This window comes from Thunnus thynnus, chromosome 8, assembly GCF_963924715.1.
Source record: "Thunnus thynnus chromosome 8, fThuThy2.1, whole genome shotgun sequence".
Lineage (NCBI taxonomy): Eukaryota > Metazoa > Chordata > Actinopteri > Scombriformes > Scombridae > Thunnus > Thunnus thynnus.
This window is the reverse complement of record NC_089524.1, coordinates 6,725,213-6,745,643: the sequence shown is the minus strand read 5'-3', so window position 1 is coordinate 6,745,643 and position 20,431 is coordinate 6,725,213. Positions and strand designations below refer to the sequence as shown.

At 40.3% G+C, this 20,431-nt stretch overlaps 1 long non-coding RNA gene across 1 annotated transcript; it reads right to left on the bottom strand.

The window, feature by feature from the left end:
• Positions 1-1,578: 1,578 nt before the first annotated feature.
• Positions 1,579-19,966, bottom strand: LOC137187405 (uncharacterized). The gene is made up of 4 exons (XR_010929204.1): positions 13,984-19,966; positions 12,823-12,887; positions 4,406-4,458; positions 1,579-2,198 (listed from the first exon to the last, which is right to left on the bottom strand). It is a non-coding gene; the product is annotated as an uncharacterized lncRNA (long non-coding RNA).
• Between the last annotated feature and the right edge of the window lie 465 nt (positions 19,967-20,431).

The following is a 20,431-nucleotide window of genomic DNA, read 5'->3' as shown; positions in this document are numbered from 1 at the left end:
CATCTGGCAGCTGTAGTAATTGTGACCCGAAGCAGTGGTGCAGTTCAGATGACGTATATATGTTGAGAAATTTCCTCATTCAGTGGAGGAGGGGTGGATGGACGGTATAACGCAACAGTGGACTTTACAACAAAAGACTGCTCTTCGTTTTCCATTTCCAACCGCAAGTGTCACATTACCAACCGTGAGTCAGGACAGTTTTTTAAAAACTGTAACTACGATTGTCCCCTTACCTTAACCCTGTGGTTATAATTGTAGCCATGGTGATGAAGGTAGCCTAACTTTCAGGAAATATTAACCCACGCCATTTCTCTAGCCTTAACAAAGTGATCATTTTAACCCAAACCGTGATCTTTCTCTAAACCTAACCAAGTGGTCTTTGTGCCTAAACTGAACCACGTTAACATAAGCTAATGCGGCTCTTGTGTTGTGTAGCAGGATGCAATCTGGCTCAGTGCGACCGTCTGCTCTGCTTATGATAGAACAACATGTTATTGCTTTATGGAAGAATTGATTGGTTATATAAGATCCATGCCTTCTACATAGACAGAGACGGTACTCGGGAGCAGCGCCAACATGAAACCAAAAAGAAGAAAATAGAAATTTCTCCCTTTTGGTTTCTGATTTTTTTTCTCAAAAGGAGAACACAGGACAAGTGATTCACAGAGCAGATATGTTGCTGTAGCAGACAAAAAAAGTACAATTTAATTTGATCTCTTTCCAGCCCTAAATCTAAACAGCCTGGTGCACCCGCATTCCTTTTTTTCCATCTTCCTTTTCCCTTGTCATCATCACTTTACAGTAAAAAATAATCTCCCTGTCACTCTCCATGTTTCTCTCGGTGGGAGGCTAACCGCTAACACTCCTTCCCTCTGTTGACCATTGATCACCAGTGACAGTGACGTCTCTACTGCGCTCTCAGACAGCGTTGTGTTGTCCTGGCTGCTGTCCACCTGGGATCTCTCCTGACCCCGCCGGCATCAGCATCTGCTGGTTACCGTGACAACTACATCCCGAGCAGTTATTGGTCAAGCCTGCCTGCTCTGGCTCTCCTTCTGTTGGCAGCCATAACTCTTGGCAAACGAGGCTTATGATCCCTCGCCTCCTACGCCCTTTATGGGTGCTTGGGGAGACAATGGGGCGATGCAGACCTGCCTCCCCCGTCTCTCTTTCAACTGTATTTCTGTTCACCCCCCCTCTTTCTTTCCTAACACACATATATATGGCTGAAAGTGGTCCATCACCCCCCACCCCCTCTTCTCAGCTGCTCAGTGATGGATGGAGAGGCAGAGGAATTAACCTTGGCTTTATGGGGACTCCTCTGCCACTCTCCACTGCTGTCTGAGATCCATGTTTGCCTCTCTGACTTTTTTCACTTGATCGTTTCTTTATGTGTGTGGGTGCGTGTGTGAGCGCCCCATGATCAGGGCAAATGATGCATATTGAGAATGGCTTTCAAATGAGGAGTGATTCGTTTCTCCACAACTGGAGGCATCTAGTCAGAGAGGGCAGTAGCCATGGTGACAAGTCTCAAAGATACGGTTGACATGAGATGACAGGGGTTAAAAACTAACAGATATCATGAAAATACAACTTGTATTTTGTCTTTTATTCATTTTTGTCATCATTCAGAGACCAAAATCCCTTGTTCACTCATTCACGATTCTCTTTATACTGTCAAGGGAGCAGCATGAACTGAAAAGTAACTTTATTTAGCCTCAGGAGCAAAGCAAAACTGAACCGGACAGAACAAAACTGAACAATACAAAGGAAAGGATCCAACAAGACCGAACTGAAACACAGGACTGAAATACTAACTGAACTAATGAGGGGATGAGGTGCAGTTGGGGAGATGGGCAGAGAAACTCAAGTGAGGAGAATAAGGAGATGAAGTGAAAACACTGGGAAAAGGGCAGCGCTAATGAGGATTGATGCAGGGCAGGTGTGGAAGGAAACACACACAGAACACACAATCCTCTTTATCACTGAGACAGAGTATATGCTGTCGAGTTCAGACCACAATGAAAACAAAGACAGACCAACCAATATAGGCCACCCACATAATCATCATGCAAGATAGTCTTTTAAAGGCTCAAATCAGCTTTCTCCCACTCAGTCCACTCCAAACAAAAAGGTGGAAAAGTCTGAGGGCCTCTGGAGGACCAGTGGAGAACGGCAGCTGAGGACACAGAGCCAGACTGCGAAAGGATCATGACACATACAATAAATTAGTTTAAACAGATCTGTCTCCTAAAAATTATATTCAAATACTACTAATTTGCAACAGCAAAAATACATTTTGAAGGAAACAATGTCGCCCAAATTATGTTTTCTGTCAACATAATGAGAAAATGTTGTTAATTAATGTTTTTGGCAAACTGTAAAAATGCTGATCATGAACCTATGAGTATTCTATCTTGCAGTACAATATTTATTCATGGTTACAGCACAAAACGTTTTTTATGGTTATGTTTAGGCATTTGCAACACATGCAGCCTGGTCGCCAGAATAAAACGTTGGCAGTTTACATTTCTGCAAAACACAGAACTGTTGAATGTCTACATTTCAACACGTGAAATATGTAGCATATTAACATTTCAACAAATCGTATCATATCAACATTTCCAAAGTGAACTAGTTCACACAAGATCTATATGAGCTGATCTTTCCTATTAGGAGAAGGAGGGGTTGGTGGATGGTTAGTAAGTTTCTCGGCAGCAAGTTGGAAATCAGCAGGGAACACGGTTCGAGACCACCTCCAAACCAATGTCCGCTTCCCGTTTCAACCAACAAAACCGGGTGTTTTTAGTGGGACATCGGCCGTTTTTATTTTATTTTTTATTTTAACCCAAACCATGAAATGTTAATATGCTACATATTACATGTGTTGAAACGTATATATTCAATGTTTCTGTGGTTTGCAGAAACATTCAATGCCAATGTTTTCTTCAGGCAATTGGGTTGACATATGGTTAGGGTTAGGGTTACCAACTAGGGGTCTGAAAATGCCTTAAGTCTTGTTGATCCATTGTGGGGTGGAAGAACATATCGAGGCATAATTTGTCATATCCTAATGCATCAATTTCACACTTAGAATTTGGATATTGAAATAAAATGGCATACAGTAATACAGTGAAATAGGCAGCAAATGGGGAGTGATTTTAGCTAAACACTGTCAGAGTCCACGTTCAGTATTTTTCCTCTAAAGTATCATCTAAACCACATCTCTGCCCAACAGCCCTTTTCCCATCATCACCATTACATACACACACACACACACACAAAATACACATCTTTCCTCAAACATTATACGAGCGCTTGTAGTTTCCATCACTGTCGCGTAACACCAGCTACAATATGATTGCACTCCTGTATCAGCAGCTCTATCAATCCAATAACTGAGTACTTTCAGGCAGAGCGATCATCGCCGCTGTACATGCCTAAAAAACCACCGGGGTGACATGTCACATAAAGCCACCGACCCTGCTCTTAACCCCTCTCTCTCTCACCCCCCGACGACCCCCCCGCCACCCAGCCACCCCCCCTCCCACAGCCAATTCCAGGTAGTGATGGTGAAGTGGAAGAGCGAACAGAGGGGAGAGTGACAGGGGTGTGATGGTGAGGGAGGAGAGGGCAATGGAGGTTAATAGTTCATCTCTCTTTACCGGCCATAAAGGGCCCAGACAGTCTGTTAGTGCTTTAGTGCCGGGTCAATCGTACATGTCCCTTTGTATTAAAGCTCAGAGGTGACAGACAGCCGGAGAAGCAGGATGGGGGGGGGGGGGCGCAGGCTGTAGTTATCGTAGTTTTCAGTCACAGGATGGAAGAACAAATGTACGAGTACTTTACCATCAGCTGAGGTAACTAGATGACCAGTCTCTGTGTCTATGTGAGTATCAATAAACTCAATGTTGATGTAAGTAGTGTACTTTTGTGAGTTTATGTAAGCATGTTTTCACTTTCTTTTACCGATTTTCATGGAAAAATATTCATATTTTCCCAATTCTCACAGAAAAATATAAATTCTCAAACAAAAATATACATGATCTTCCAATTTTCAGAGAGAAATATCCCTATTTTTCAAAAGGCTAGTTGGGTTCAAACTGATTTTCATGCAGATTTGTTTCCTTTAACCCAAAATTGGTTGTGTTTCCCTCTGCAAGACGACACTGATCACATCATAAGGTCAAGGTCATAGACTGTATGTACAGATGATTATATATCTAAAGACCTTTATCAGACCTTCAAGGTAAACAAGGTCCTCTTTCAATTGTTTTATCAATATTTTGCAGAGACTTCAAACTTGCTTGAGTTGGGAAATCCATTCAAGTAAATAGCTTTCCTTTTGTTTGAGTCAAAGCTACCTTATCATTTCCCAATATTGCAGCTGAAACTTTGGACTCACCTGCAAAGAGCCTCCAAAATTTGAGATGTGTGAGTTGGCTGCATCCAGGAGTTCTGTGGGAGGAAAATCAAACATTTTTTAAAAAAGGAAAGCGTAACTTTCTCTCCTCCTTGCATTAGAAAAAATGCTGATCAGCAGTTGTTGTTACATTATACCTCATCATCATAATAGCTAATTGTATAAAAATTACTTTAGCGCATCAATATACCAACAATATGAGTGTGAATGACAAAAAAACATCTCTTTTATCAGCTGTATGCAGCTACAACTATAAATATTTTTCTCTGTCTCAACAAATACAAATAGAAATGTCTGTGAAGTCTATACTCTCTGATTACGGTTATAGTTGCCATCACAATGCAGATTTTATCATCCTATCATGTTAGAATGCATTAAAGGACATACTGTGTCTCGATGCAAAAAAATTGGATTTTGCTCACATTGCTCTCAGATCATAAAAAAACAGATATGTCAGCGTTCAGGCTTTCCTTGTGATGGGAACTGTGTATAACCTGGATGCACTCCAGGGAGAGCAGGAGAACATACTGCAGAAACAGAGCGTTTCATCATTATTACTGGACATACATGTGCTTTAGTCCTGTAGGAAAATTACACAGTGATGGACAGTTCTTAAACCTGCAGAGCGGCTTCTACATATACATGACTGTCTGTTATATTAAAGCCAAACAAGTTCACACAATGCTGCGTAAGCCTATCACCGCCAGATAAAGCTTTCTGTATTTCACAGGAGATCAGAGTTTTTAATCTGGTGTTGGGTTTGACATTCCTTCGCTGGCTGGATGAATGCATAGACTAGAGATATCCGCAGGCCGAGCCGGTTAACTTCCAGCTAGCTTTCTGCTAGCTTGAATGAAGATAAAATAATTTAATTGTGCGACTCCTCTAGACTCTCTAAATGTTATTGGACCGAATGAATCAAATTCACAATTTATCCACCGTTTTTCAGCCGCAACAGTAGAGACGGAGTAGTCTATGCCTGCGATGTAAGCGCATGTCAACATTGTTTTTGTAATTACTCTCACCACCAGAAGGGGGAGACAAAAGTCCCGCGGTCCAGCTTTAAGGAGTTTGGATATTTCAATACAAATGATTACAAACCTACAGCAGAACATAATTTAGCACCATAGAATTGAGTGTCACCATTTCATCAGCAGTGATACACGGTTTACTACAGTTTTGTGCAAAAACAGAGAGAACAAATTTAATTGCACCATGTTCTCCTTCAGTCACACTGGAATTGGGCTGTAAATTTACAAAAGACTGTTTAGGTAATCATTTTACTGTTGTCATTCATTCTCTTGACTTAATAAGATTTTCTACTCTGGTGTTTGTTTACAAACTGTTCATATATCTTGATCCGTCAAAATTGATATTGACCTGTAATATAATTTAAAATAAACTCTAAAAAATTACGACTAATTGGTAGTTTGCCACACTTATTATCATTAATATTATTATTATAGCACTGTCACATCCATTGCCATGAATTATAACCTTCTGAATGAAGTCTGGTGAGATCTACACATGGAGCCAGTTTCACCAAATTCGCAAGGATTTGTGAGCCATACAGAGTCCTGTATGGCTCACAAATCTACCTGCAACAATTCATGAAGCGAGTCACTGAGAGCATTTACAAGCTGCTGGAAACACTTATTGTGAATCTGGAAATACACAGAAAGTGCACTTGAGGCCTCTTGTGGAACCTGTGAACTTCAATGTGAGTTCATCACCTCCTTTACAAGCAGCCCTCCCTGCCTGCATTTACGCGTGTGTGTGTGTGTGTGTGTGTGTGTGTGTGTGTGTGTGTGTGTGTGCTTTACATGTGGGACCGCCCTACTACTTCCAGAATCTGATCTGACCTCAGAAACGGCTGAATGTGGCCGTCAGACGTCACCGGAAACACACACGCTTATAAAGACACACATTGGAAAAAAATGTGTTCACCCATCACACTGATTGTGTGTGTGTGTGTGTGTGTGTGTGTGTGTATGACAGAGAGAGAGTGCGCGCAGCTCTGATTGTTTCAGAGAAACTCCCGTCCTGCTACATGATCAGGTGTGGCGGCTGGAGCTCGTCTGTCTCCCCATCAGCCTGTTACCGTGACGATAGGAGCTGAGCCCTGTCCCCTTTTAGTGTCAGCCCCGGCGACGTAGATGTCACGGCGGTCAGACTGACAGACCCAACAAACGGCATGAGTGTGTGTGTGTGTGTTTGTGTGTGTGTGTGTTTGTGTTTTGGGGAGCAGCTGAGTGGCCCTGGCAGTCTGTCCCTTAGGATCAGTCTACCGTGTGTGACCTGCTGACCCCTATAAACACAAACACACACATAGGATTCCACTTCACTCAACTGTACAATACGCACAGAAATAATAGGTAGCATTGATTTCTTTTTTTTTTGCATATTGGGCCATGATTGGCTCCAAATGAGTTGTGATGTCAGAAATCAGTGTTAAACTCGGGTTTAAGATGAGAACAGAGGAACTTTCCTCCTTCAGCAGATGAATGTGAAAACAAACTCTGCACACACATTAATCTGCACAGAGAAGAGAACATTTAACTGAAGGAACAAGAAGAAAAACACATTTTTGAGCGGAGGGGACCCTTTGTCTCACTTGTCTTGCGTTCACAACTGAACGGAAACTTCACTAAAGACGACGGATGCATGTTGAGGATGAAGATGAATCCATCTTCCTCCACATACGGTGAGATCTTGTGAGGGAAACCAGCGGAGGAAGGACCATCACACATATACAAACACACACACACACTGACATAGAGCGGTCTGGCAGACAGGAAGTAGAGACAGTTTCCAAGACGTCGGGGGGGGGAGGGAGGAGCTGCTCGGCTATTTCCTGCGTCTGAGGAGGAGCATTAGACCCAAGACAATGTCACAGCCAATCACCTTCAACACTGTCACATGACTCCTCGCAGTTGGCCGTCTCGTCCTCCGTTCCTCCTTCCTAAACCTTTCTGACAAGCCCCCCCCCCCCCCCCCCCCCCCCCCCATCTGAAAGACTCCACTTGTCCAAACACACACACTTTCCCTCCTTCTTCCCTTCTCTCTATTCTCTCTTCTCCTCTTTTTTTTTTTATATTTTTCCCTGTCATCCAAACTCTCCCTCCTTTCTCCTCTTCATCTCTCCTCTTCATGTCCACGCCAGCTCATTGATCTCTGTCAGTATTGAATGTCAGAGACACGTTCAAAGATGCTTTTCGCTCTCCATTAATAATTCACACTGCCTGAATCATCAATAATAATTCTCACAGAGCAATCATTCAGCTTTACCACCTCTCTCTCTCTCTCTCTCTCTCTCTCTCTCTCTCTCTGTCCCTCATCCCTCTCTTTATCCTCTTCCTGCCCTAGGCCATTCTTTCTTTCCACACCTTATTCCCTACTTAAACTCCTCTCGCTCTGTGATATCTCTTTTTGCTTATTCGGCCCACTTTTCCAGCAGCCCTTTTAAAGTGTATCATATCTTCATCCTTTTTCTCTTGGCAAGGCACTTTTTCACGGGGTCAGTCTGCACTTTTACACTTATGGATTATATAAACATGACTGATTCCCTCTGTATTCTAATACTGTTGTGTTGTTTCCCCTCCTGTAATAAAACATTAACATTATTATTATTAGACGGGCCAGGGCAACACTACCGCTGTCTTCTTCTTTAACTGCGGCGATAACTCAAGTCCTGTCAATCATCTGCTCAAAAATGAATGAGGATGGACTATGTGTCACCACCCAGCCAGTGTATATTTACTTTAATAGATATAGTGGAGAGGAGGAAGAGGAGGAGGACAAATAGAGGCAGAAAGCCTCTCTTAATGTACATGTAAAACTCTCCAGTGGGTCCATGCCAAGTGTAAGTGGTTGAGTGATATTGGCAAAGGGAGAGAGGAGGGGATGGAGGGAGAGAAAGTGTCAGATTTAGGCATTTTCCTTAATGCTATAAGAGCTTATTGATATTTTGATTTTCACTGAGGGCCAGCAGGTGCTGAGGCAGCTGCTTTTCGCTCTGTGTCTTTTACGGGTGAGAGATGTGGAGTTCATCCCATCCCGCTCGCGGAAAACCGGTCCGGAAAACTGTCTCTTGGGGAATGCCCGCCACGACCGGAGAGACAGAGAGAGGGGGGGGGGGGTTGAGGAAGAAGGTGGAGGAGGGGAGAGGTGAGGTGTTGCATGCTGGAGAAGCAGAGAACGGGTCATCTAAGGTCCGTCGGTTTCAGGACTTGTTCCGCTCTATTTTTGAAGAGAGGTGGCTCCTGTCAGGTGAAGAAATATATATCTGTGCTTCAAACTGTGGCCCGGGATGACTTTATTGAGGAAGGCACAATCCGAGAGCCGATGAGAGGTTTTTTCTCTGCGGAGATGGGCAGAGATTTTTTTGCAATGTGGGTGGCAGACGATGGCGATGATGAGCAGTTTTACACTTTGGGCCAAAGAGATATCTCAACATCTCAGTAGCTACAGACTATCAGATATCTTACAGACTCCCTTACCTTCAGTCTGGTGCCACCATCACATCAAAATGTTCTCTGACAAAGTATTTTGAAACCTAGCGGCCAGATTTCTGTAAAACCGGCAATGGATAGTAGGGATGTGCAGAGATCCCAGTATTTGTATTTGTATCTGTATTTGTTGAGGCAGTAAAATTATTTGTATCTGTATTTGTATTCAAATAAAACTGTTTTTGTTTTTTTTCCACTTTTAATTCTAGAAAATTATTATGATTACTGAGCTAAAACTTTACTCATTGCCTCATTGCAGCCAGACTTATCTATTTGTACACCCATAACACAGAGACAGCACACTGTGTAACGTGTAGGCAGGAACTTTAAAGGTGATTATTGCTTTGCACTTTTCAGTTATTGCCTTTTTTTTACAACCTAACTTTATGGAAAGGAGAAGGGGAACAACAGGTTATGGAGAGTCTTTAAGAGCACTTTGCTTGTGTCTGTAGCTCAACGTTATCTCTGGGGAACACCCCCAACAAAGAAAATATTTGTATGAAACAAATATTCGTATAAAACCCACTGTTTGTGCTTTGCCGAATAATCTGTTTGTATTCGGGCACACCCCTAGAGTGGATAGACACTCACAGACACTACTGTTCTGCCCATAGATTCACCTCTGTTGTCGAGCCGTGATGTTTAAAATGGTCTAAGGGTTGTGGGCAATGAGGTTCACTAAAAACAGAGATATTGAATAAATGATGATCATTTTTTAAGCTGAAACTATGTTCCAAAGCTGGATTTTCTGTCAGGAGATTGCTGCTACAATGAAGGTCTTCTAACCTTAAAAAAGTAGTAATTTGAACAAAAACTTTAAAGAAGTGTTTATTTTAACCCAAATCATGATCTTTCCTTTAATCTAGCCAAGTTGTTTTTGTGCCTACACCTACCCAAACCTTAACTATAGCATCACATCATAAAACATTTATGTTTAACAACGATGTCATAGATTATGTCGTCCTGCCGATTGGGGCATCAGATCAGAAAATGTTTCTATGTGTTGTGGAGTATGATGGTGAGACAACAACATTTTTGCTGTTTCATATTTGGACTTGTTGATAAATACAAGCTTTGGATTACATATCGGACAATGAGTTTTTCAATTTAATGGATTCATAAAATCAGAGCTACGAAAGCAAATACAGATCCTGCACAAAATGAAAGTGAATAAAATTAAGTAGCAATAAAATGAAACTGCAACCATTTCATCCCTCATCCACTCTCTGCCTGATATTAATCATTTCAAACTCTGTCCCATCGACTGGCCGACAACTGTAAATAAATACAAAGACGCCCGCGGTTCATTAAGAAGAGGAAGCTCGTAATCACCTCAGACTCTCTTCCCACCCCGAGTCTCTCTACTCTTGACTTTAATTGAAACTACTCGTTAACAACCCTCTCAGGGATGTGATCCTGTTTTCAGACTCTGCTCTCTCTCAGAGGAGGCTGCAGCCACCGAGGAATATCAGAGAATACAAAAAAACATCTTGTCTGATTTAAACACATCATGGATCGACTGTCACACACACAGAGTCACACACATTTTCCTTGTCAGAGTGTTGAGGAGGTCGAGGAGAAACGGGGACTCGGTGTCCAATCGACTGTTGAAAATGAAACCATCTTGCTAACTCCCAACACCCCTGAAGGCTTAAAAAACTCTTGCAGGTCAACTTGGACTTTAATTAGTTACAACCAATTCCAGTAGTGACAACTTTGCAAAGTGGAAAAAAAACCCTCATAACATCCACAGAAACTTCTCAAATCATTCCTGCATCATAATCCACTTCTTCTCCTTTGTCCACGTGTGTGTTCAGTATGTTTCAAACATGCTTATTTTCACTAAAATGAAGCTGAATGCAGAGCTTTAATATCAACTGTCAAGCACAAACAGGTGTGTATGTGTGTTGGTTTGTGCCCGCCTCCTGCTCTTTCATTGGTCAGAACTGCTCTGTCCTTATTTATGGACATTACACATCCATCCCTGAGTAGAAGTTTGATACTTTCTAATAGTAAATGAAGATAAAGACATGACTACTCCTACCTTTATTGATCTGTCAAGTCCAAACAATCAAAAAGGCAGAGTTCAATGCCAAGCCACAATACCACAAGTGAAATTAAAATTTAAGTTCTTGTCTTAACAGCAGAATATAACACTACATTACATAAGACAAGATGGATGTTGGAGGTTTTTTTTAATCTCAGTAAAATCCTCTCTCAAATCGTCGAAACATAAATCAACTTTTGATCATTTAATACTATGAATGTGAATCCAGATGCTGATCTCAGACTCATGGTCCTATCAGCATCCTATGACGATTCTCACCTGTTCTTGTGAATCCAGCTGCCTCGTAAGGAATGGCACATTACAGGACAACCCTTGACCCCCAACCCTGACTCCTGACCCTTGACCCTGACCCCCCACCTCATGCCTAAACCTAACCAAGTGGTTGTGTCATGTAGATTCTGCATGTTTTTACTGCGGCTGCAGCTGGATATACTTGTCACAAGATAAGACATTGATGGACAGATGGTTCATCCAATCACCTGCCAAGTATTTTTGGAAAGTGCAACAACAGTTACCAAGGACGACTTCTCAGACGGTTCTGTGCGCGACAGGTTATTAAAGAACAAGCCAGAAGCAGAATTTAATAGAACTTCAGATAAAACTCAAAGGAGATGCTAAAATGCTTGTTTAAGATTATGTAAAAGAAAAAGCATCAAATAAAAGCAGGAATAATAAAGTAACACAGCGACAGAGTAAATGAGTCTGTGTGTGATGAGGCTCCTTTGGCTGCAGACACTGAGTGCTGCTCTTTGGAGCGATGCTGATTTGCACATTTACAAGTCAGTTATACGATACGACTAAATGGAGGCAAATGGAAAAGAGGACGACTTGTTTAATTACAGTAAAGTTAAAGTTAAAGTGACAAATCACATCCTTTTTTTAATATCTGTGAGCCTCCTTATCTAATTCTGATCAAATCCCTTTCACATGGACGGAAAGATGGAGTGAAAATGTTTTCAAAGCAAACAAAATATTAATAATTAAAACTGCTCTAATACTACATACAATAGATGCAGGTCACCTAATCTAAAGGTATTGTATGGTTAGATGATAAAGATAACTGAAATAAACACCATCAAATCAAGATATTAATAAAACTGATGTCTGAGCTCACTGATTAAAGCACAGTCATGCTGTGGCTTTGATTACCTACAATGCACATTTACGCTGTAATATTTAATTCTCCTTCAAAAAAACTATATTTTTCTTATCACTAGAAGAGGAAAAGCCCTTTTATCCATTCTTTCAAAATAAAACAACAAATTAAGAAAATTATTCAACAATTCTTTTCTTTTCTAGCGTATTTACACACAAAAAAGTTCAGCTACTTTATGTACTTCATGTTAAAGTTGTTGAAAGGTGCAATAGTGACACCAGATCAGAAAAATTAAGTTCAGTATGTAAATGGTTCACATTCATGCTGAAGTGAGTAAAAGGTTGTAGTTAGTATTTATAGTAGGTTTGCGAAATCTTATAGTTTATATACATTTTTTTATGTTTTATTTTATATGCAGCCTCAGCCTGCCTCACAAGATGATCAGCAGTAATGCATAAATCCTCTAAATGAAATGACAAAATACATCACAACGCTTTTTCTGATCTGATGCCCCTGTCGTTAGTGCCATGAAATACTAGAAAAACACCAGTATGGTCCTTTAAAGTGTACTTTGTCTTCCTTGTTCTTCAGTCTCCTTTCACACCGTGATTCTCGGGGTTAACAGAGAGCTCTCCCACCTGTTAATAGAATCAATTGATCTGTGTGCCGCAGCCTCGGTTGAAGCCCACAGGTAAGGGATATTCAACACCGAGGAGGACGCGCTCACCTGTGTGTGTCACTGCAGGCCTGGACTGGAGTCTGCAACACACTGAGGGTGTCCCGCAGGGGCTTCTGTCAATACATACAACAGGACGTTAGGTTTAAATGCACCTGCATGTATACAGATTATAAAATAAATATCTTTTAGCCATAATAACTTTATTTGAATCATTTGTGAAGCAGTTGTGCTTCAAAGATGCAGTTTAAAGTGCTTTAAAGTGCTTATAGTGAGATTTAAATAAAGAAACAAAGTTAGGCAAAAACTTTTAAGATAAACATAAATAAGTGGTAAAAAATGATAAAAAATCATAGAAAAAGAATACATATATATATATATATATATGTGTGTGTTTGTATATATATATATAACATTAAGGTCTGGATTAAACATTCCAAATAATAAGATAAGGCTTTAATTTACTTTTAAAAAATATAAAGTGAGTTTGCTGCAACCATGAAAAACTTAATTGTCACTTTCTCATTTTAATTAGATTTTTTTTCAATTTTAATTATAGTTTTTGCTCTAGCAAGATTTGTCCATTGATATAAAAAAAAAGATGCTTTCATGTTATATTATTTATCATTATTACATAATACCAAATTACTATAACAAGATTAGTTGTGATGTCATAATTACAAGAAACATACGTTATTTAAACATAATAGTGACTTGCTGTAATGAGAAAAATAACTCATCATAACTTATAACTAGAAAGTTTTCAGAAATTTCAGAAACTTCTTTCTAAAGGGTAATTTTTTGGAATATTTAAGATAAAGTTAATACTTTGACTTGAGCATAAAATGAGAAATAAATGATTTAAAGCTTTATAAAAAAAAAACTTCAATTAAATTATCAATTAAGAAAATACAGGTGAACAGTAAATTATCATGAGCAGTGAGGTCACGTAATCTATGGAGTATTTTATTTCTAACAATACTTGACAATAAATTAAGAATAACTCATATTTTCTTTAGATTTATTAAAGACAGTTGAGTAAAAATAGTGTAATATTACCTTTCTTTCAGACAGAGTGTGCATATAAGCAAGATTACACTTATGGAAGTGTTTATATACTGTGTGTGTGTGTGTGTGTGTGTGTGTGTGTGTGTGTGTGTGTGTGAAAGATAGCTGGTAAGGGATATCTAACACCTAAGAGGACAGACTCACCTGAAGCCGGTGCCAGTTTTCACTTCCTGTACTTATCGACACCTGCTTCCTGTTGCAGGAGGAAGTGGCCACGCAGCACGCAGCCCGAGTGAAACCGGAGAGAGTGTTTGCACTGCTACGCTGGGATTGTGTCGGCAAAAAATCAGCCTCCGGATAAATTATGAATGAGAGTGATGGAGGAGATAAGAGGAGGGAGGGAGGGAGGGAGACGGAAGGGGGGGGGTATGACGTTATAGTGTTATCTTCTGTTTTACTGAAACAGCTGGAGAGCTGAGACGGAGATAAATGATACACACACAGACACACACACACACATACAAATACACACAAATACACACACAAAACTCAGCGCGGCATCCCGTTTTCCCAACTTTTCACATCATTGTAGTAGAGAAGCATTTTTACCGCAGAAGAAAAATACTAAGCTTAAAGTTCTGCATTCAAAAATAAACATTTATCAGCAGTAAAATGTACTAAAGGGTAAATATGAAGAAGAAGAAGAGTAGAGTTTAGTTTCACAGAGGAATAGAAACTAAGTTGGGTGATTTTTTTCATGCTTTCAAGTTAGCTGAAGAAGAAAAGAAAGGCAATAGAGAAAAAAGAGAAGGACAGAAGAAAATAAGGGAAGAAATAAAGATAAAAAAAGGGAAGAGATGAAGAAAAAAATAAGAAAATGTGTACGGACAAAAGGAAAGGAGGATGAAAGGAAAGATGGAAAAAGGAAACCAGGAAAGATATAAGAAAAAATGGATGGAAGTAAAGATTAAAGAAAGGAAGGAGAAGGAAAACGTGTAATGACGGGGGAAAAGAAGGAAGAAAAGTAACAAAAGTAAGAAAACAAGGAAAGAGATGGTAGTAGAAGATAGAAAGAAGAAAAGTGCATAAAGATAGAGAAGAAAGGGAAATAAGAAAAAAAATGGTAGAAAAGAAGGCAGAAAATAATGATACAAGGATATAAATGAGGAAAATGCTTAAAGAAGAAGATGAAAGGAAAAAGATAAGAATAAATGAGGAAACAAAGATGAAAACAAAGAAAGAAGGGGGGAAATAAATAATGAAAATGGAAAAGTAGAAAGAAAAGGGAAGAAAAGAAGGAAACATTTATAGAAACAAAGAGGAATGAAAGAAAGGAAGCGATTGAAAAAAAATATGTAAGGGCGGGAAAAAATAGAAAGGAAAGCAGAAAATTAGGAAAGAAGGATTGTGAGAAAGGAGGAAGTGGCAAATAAAGAGACAGATGGAAAGAAGGAAAATAGGAAGGAAGGAAAAAGAAAGTAATGTAGGAAATACTATAAATGAGAGAAAGAAAGAAAGACGAAACAAAGCAAATAAGGATGAAAAAGAAGAAAGAAAAGAAAAGAGGGAAAAATAATAAGGAAAATAATCAAAGACAGATGTAAAGAAGAAAGAATGAACAAAGAAAAAGAAAGGAGAAAAGACGAGTGGATAGAAAGAGGAAAAGAGGCGAAAACAGAAGGAAAAAAGGAGACTTTTAAAAATCAAGCGTCACAGAATGGAAACACTCAAAGTACTGGTACTTTAAAGCTGCAGCACTTAAGTAAAACACTTGTTCCCCTGCTGCTCTCGTATGTCTGAAACCGGCTGTGACCCGGTGGAGGCCCTGCATGTGATGTTTTCACACCGTGCAGTGCAGGACCACAGACTGCATGAAGGGAAATCTGCACTGAATTAAAAAGAAGAAGAAGCCCTCATTTGATCCATAATTGATCGTCTTTATATGAGATGGCTGGTGAGTGGAAAACAGAGGCAGTCTGATCTAGATAACAAGCGCACCTCCCTGTGTGCGCCGTGACGGCTGTACGTGACCGCAGGTTGGAGAGAGGCGAGCGTGAGAGTGCCTCGCTTCCGTCTCTTGATGTTTTTCCCTCTTTTCTCTTTTAATGAGTGTCAGAATGCAGGTTTCTTTTTTTTTAAAGAAAAAGGAGGGAGGGAGGGAGGGAGGGGTAGAAAAACAAAACAACAAGAAAGCAGAAAAAGACCAAAAGAACAAGCGTTTCTGATAAAGTGCTTACGGAGCGTTTAGAGCAAGTTCTGCAGACATGCGGTTGAGCGCTGATGTAGGGCACAAGCCCACAAGTCGTGTGGGGGTTTATCTCATTGATTAGAGAACACAACGGGAGCAGAGATGGAAACATGGGAGAAGCTGGGCATAAAACACCCACACTATGACCTACGTTATATTTACTCTCATCCCTGGGTCATAAAGTGATGGCTACTCCTAAACAGACAGTTGTTTTCTAATTGTTTTACCTCATTTCTGTGGGTTTATTCTGTCAGACTACGCCATTTTTCATTTACAATCAAGACATTTTCAGCATTCCCTCCAGAGTGGTGGCCTGTCAGTAATGTGGTGATATAATCCTCTAATGTCAGTTTTGGCTGCATTGTTTGGTCCTTTCTGTCTCGTTGTTATTATGAAATAGCTGCAGCCTCTTGACTCACTCATGAGCTCGTCCGTTCTGGTGTTTAACGTGCAACTGTCAGGCTATCGTGCATGGAGGAACTCTGACGCGCTCATGTGGCTCTTTCTTTGTATGTAGTATGTTAAAGTTTGTTTTCATCTCTGGACAAAAGGAAGCCAGTCAACTAATCAACTTGCTTTACATGAAGACCCACACTGTGTGATGGTGAGATTTGGTTCCTTTACAAGCCATAACACCTTTTTCTAGGTGGGTTCAGAGGAGCGTAATTCCAGTTTAAAGCTAAATTCCAAAGCTGGATTGAATTTTCAGTTATTTGTGTCATTACAAATGTCATTTTGAATGAGGTTTGCTTACTCCTGGAACAGATCCGGGATTCCAGTTACCCTACATGGACTTGTTGAAAACATGGGAGAAAAGTTGTAGCCAGTGTTTGTAGCTACATGATGAGCTTTAGTCAGTAGGGAACTACGGAAGTTGACAGCGCGTCTTGTAGCAGTTGCAACTCTCACATGTCAGTCAACTGCTGCCATGGGAAAACGCCATAGACTGTAAATAAAAATGGACGTAGCGAGGTGTGACATCACCCGTTGGTTTGCGTTGGAGCTGGTTTGAAGCCCAGAGTTGCAGTTTATGGTCGGCGCCATCTTTTCCATTTGGAGTCAGGACCTCCTGGATAAGGAGTACAGAGTGTTGACTACATGCTCTGGAAACACATCCCGCTACCTTGAACTGAAGCTAATGCTAGCTTACTGGGAACGGGCGCTGCACACTTGGGCTACTTTAGCTAAATTGTGCCAACAGGTCAGGCATCATAATCACGTAACATTACCACCAGCACTCTTATTAGAGAACTTGAATTTAGAGATTGATGACTTTCTGGAAAGTAGTTGAGGCTTTTTGGATGGGAGTCAGTTGGAGCATCTAGCAGTCGTCGGTGGCACTTTAAGGTACTTCTGTATTGGCTTCAGCCTCAAGCCAGTTGCCGTTTGGGAAGCGTCCATCCAGAGGCCTGAAACTTAGTTTTATCCTCAAATGGTCTGCATTTTCAGTACAGCACTTTTATCCAAAGCACTTTACAGTTTACCTCTCATTAGCTAGCTTTCCATCCAAATGTGGCGCAAATATTAACAGAATTTCCAGAAAATCGGCAAAAGAAAATTCGTATTAATGTGCATTTCAATCCACTGCTGTTATATCTTCTATATGGAGTTGGGGTGTCAAGACAAACATTCAGTGGCGCTAATTTTCCAGTCAGGGCATTGATGCATGCATGCATAATTAAAAGAGCACCAGTAAAACATCAAATTGTAAAAGATAATGTCTTGCATTTGTTTCATGTATTAATTTGAGGAATGTTACAGTCTTCTCATCGCCATGTTTTATTCACAAAGTATGTTTACATTTGCATTTTGCTTTTATCGATACACCAACCTTTTACGCTTTTCAGCCAAGCGTAAAAACTTTTTTGTAATATTCTGTTTGTTTTCTTAATTTTCCATTTTTATGCACAAATTTAAAATGCGAATTGGAAACACACTTATTCACACACACCAACGGCAGCCACCATGCAAGGCACTACTAGCCTAACCATCAGGAGCAGCTGGGGTTTGCTCTACCAGAGCCGCCCCTATCCTCTTTTGAAAAATGGAAAAATATGTGCAATAGCTTCTCTATCATTATAACTGATATGTTCTTACACAAAAAAAGTGAGGAGAAGTCAAAATGCAGCTTGACTTTAATCACAGAGTCTCTCAGGAGTTCTCATCTTGTCATCCCATGAAAACCTTCTCCTCTTCCTCTGTCTACGGGCTACAGTCAGAAGGATTTGTTTACCTCTCCTCACACAAAGATGGACTAAAGACAAAAGAGGTACAAAACAAAAGGGTAATGGCCCATCCTATAGAAGAGGTGTTTGTCTGCTTTAAAGCCATGAGTCGTTATTAATAAAACAGCAGCAGCTGTCACACAGCGCGCTTCTTTCTAGACAGGACAGCAGCGAGAAGGCTAATGTGATCACAGCGTCAGGCCCACGATGCAAAACAATAGATCACTTTTATAAACAAAACAAATACGATGAATGATGAGTGGATGTAAATGGAGGAAAACAAGGGTGTCAATAAAGAATGAAAAAAAGAAAGGAGAGATAGAAGGAAAATAAATAAAGAAAATGTGAAAGGACAATAAAAAGGAAGGAGGAATGGAAGAGATGAAGTAGGAAAATAGAAAGAAAATAAGGAAACAAGGATGGAGAGAAGAAAAGTAGAAATAAAGGACATAAATAAGGAAATGTGACAGAAGAAGAAGGACAGAAGGAAGAATGGATGGAAAAAAGAAGGAAAGCAGAAAAGGGAAAGAAAGGAAAGAAGCAAGCAGGAAATAAACAAGGAAAATGTGAAAGGATAGAAAGAAAAAGAAGGAAAGACGAGGCGAAATAAGGAAAGCGAAGACGGAAAGTATGCATAAAATAAGGAAACACGGCTGTAAAGAAGGAATGAAGGAATGAAAAAAGGAAATTGTGAAAGCACAGAAGGAAGAACGGATGAAAACAAGAAAAAAGATACGAATATGGGAAGAATAAAGAACTGAACTGAAGTGAAAGAAAGAAGAAAATGTGAAAGGATGGAAGGACAGAAGGCAAAAGAAAGAAAGCAAGAAGGAAGTGAGGAATAACATGAAAAGAAGAAAAGAAAAAAGAAAGAAAGAAAGAAAGAAGAAGAAGAAGAAAGAGAGAAATATGGAGAAAAATGAGAAAAAGGAAATATGACAGAAGGACAGAAGGAAGAACAGCTGAACACAAGAGAAGAAAGAAAGAAAGAAAGAAAGAAAATGTGAAAGTACAGAAGGAAAGCAGGGGGAGAGGAAGGAGAGAAAAAAGTCACAGTAGCTTCCATCTTTTCTAAACCTGTAAACCAAACAAACGGGGTGGATGAGATGATGAACACTTAACAGATCACAAAGACAAAAGATTTTAACGACTCCTTCCAGTCGTAGGCCTTCTCCGTCTCCTTCACCTCCCCCCTCCTCCACCTGTCCTCTCCTCTTTCCTCTCATCTCTCTCTTCTTCTACTCCACCTGTCTGTTCTCGCAGACGGCCGCTGACTGCCGGAGACGCCGCCCTGCGATGAGCTCTGACTGCGAGCTCCGTTGGTTCGGGACGATGGGCCGTTGTGACAACTGCTGTCCTGGCCCTGCCTGGGCCTGTCTCCGCGGTGACGCCGAGTTTGTGGTGATTGGCCGTCTCCATGGTGACAGGGCTGTCACAGGCTGCTAAGCCAGTACGAAAAAAGAAAACAAACAAAACACCTTTCTCTTACCTAACTGGGAAGGGTTGAGTATGATGCGTTACAGGAAATTCAGTCAGATTAACTAAACTTCTGTATATTATGTCTATTTCAGTGGAAAACAACAGTGGCAGATGTACTTTCATCACTTAAAGGGGACATATCGTGCACATTTCCAGGTCCATATTTTTATTTTGGGGCTCTACTGGAATATTTTTGGCATGATTTACCAACTCATATCAAAATGTGTAATAGCTGCGTTTGTCCACAGCGCAAAATGTATTAGTCTCATAATAACGGATCTGAAATTGTGGTTTTTTGGCCTATTCTTTTCTATTGGCCTGCGTCCACGTCACATGACTGTTCATGTTTCTGTCTTGACTTGACATTTTTGCACGCTTATACATATTTGGTTGAATGCTAATAAAAATCATTGTTTTGTCTTTGTTAATGTACCGAGATTTTACAATCCAGTTCAGCAGAAGATACCGATTTAACTATGGACAGAAAACCCAAGGAGTTTGCTTTGGCTCTTCACGAAAACTCTATTAGAAAATCCACTGACTTATAGTTGAACAGAGACAAACCAGGACATGTACTTCAGCTCTCTATAGTCCACAAGACATCACAACACAAGTGATTACACAGATTGTAAAGGGGAACCCCACCGATTTTACACATCAAAGTTGACGGTCTTGGGGAATATTACATCTATGCAAAGCG